The following is an 804-nucleotide window of genomic DNA, read 5'->3' as shown; positions in this document are numbered from 1 at the left end:
TGGTCCTTATGCCAGAAGGGTTCCACCTGCTTGTTTATTAAAGTGAAACACCTGCACTCGGATTTTTAATCTGAGGGGCTATGAGGGATGTAACGCAACTGCTGGTTACTTTGGTAACTGATGAACCAACCTGTCGTCACTTCCCCATATAAACAGTGGCCTCCTCCTCCTCTGAGTAGCAAAGATGACTCCCATGTCCTACCTGCCATTTGCCATTAAGTGGTGCGCTGTTGCTCCAGCACCTTTTTGCTTTGCAAGGGTAGGATCCTCTATCCAATAAATCATTGACGTCTCTGTTGCTATCTCCGGCTGTTTTCAGTCTCAGAGCTGGAAAGTATAGGCCTTCCAGGCCTGCTGGGTGCAGCCCACCATATAGTGATTCAATATTTTTACAGATTATACTCCATTTAAAGTTATTACAAAATAATGGCTATATTCCCCTGTGCTCTAAAATATACCCTTGTTGTATATTTATTTTATATATGGTAGTTTGTCTTAATCCTATACCCATATCTCTCCCCTCCCTACTTCCCTCTTCCCACTGGTAACCACTAGTTTGTTCTCTACATGTGTGATTCTGCTTCTGTTTTGTTATATACATTGATTTGTTTTATTTTTTACATTCCACATGTTGGAGAGGGTGTGGAGCAAAGGGAACCCTAGTGCACTGTTGGTGGGGTTCTAAATTGGTGCAGCCACTATGGAAAACAGTATGGAGGTTCCTCAAAGAACTCAAAATAGAACTACCATGTGACCCAGCAATTCCACTGCTGGGTGTATATCCAAAGCAAACGAAAACACGAA

Source organism: Delphinapterus leucas, unplaced genomic scaffold, assembly GCF_059928025.1.
Source record: "Delphinapterus leucas isolate spDelLeu-1000000601 "Yukka" unplaced genomic scaffold, BTC_Dleu_Yukka2 spDelLeu_asBTCV2_sq76, whole genome shotgun sequence".
In the NCBI taxonomy this organism is placed as follows: Eukaryota; Metazoa; Chordata; class Mammalia; order Artiodactyla; family Monodontidae; genus Delphinapterus; species Delphinapterus leucas.
The sequence above is the reverse complement of the archived record's forward strand: the minus strand, read 5'-3'. Positions refer to the sequence as shown.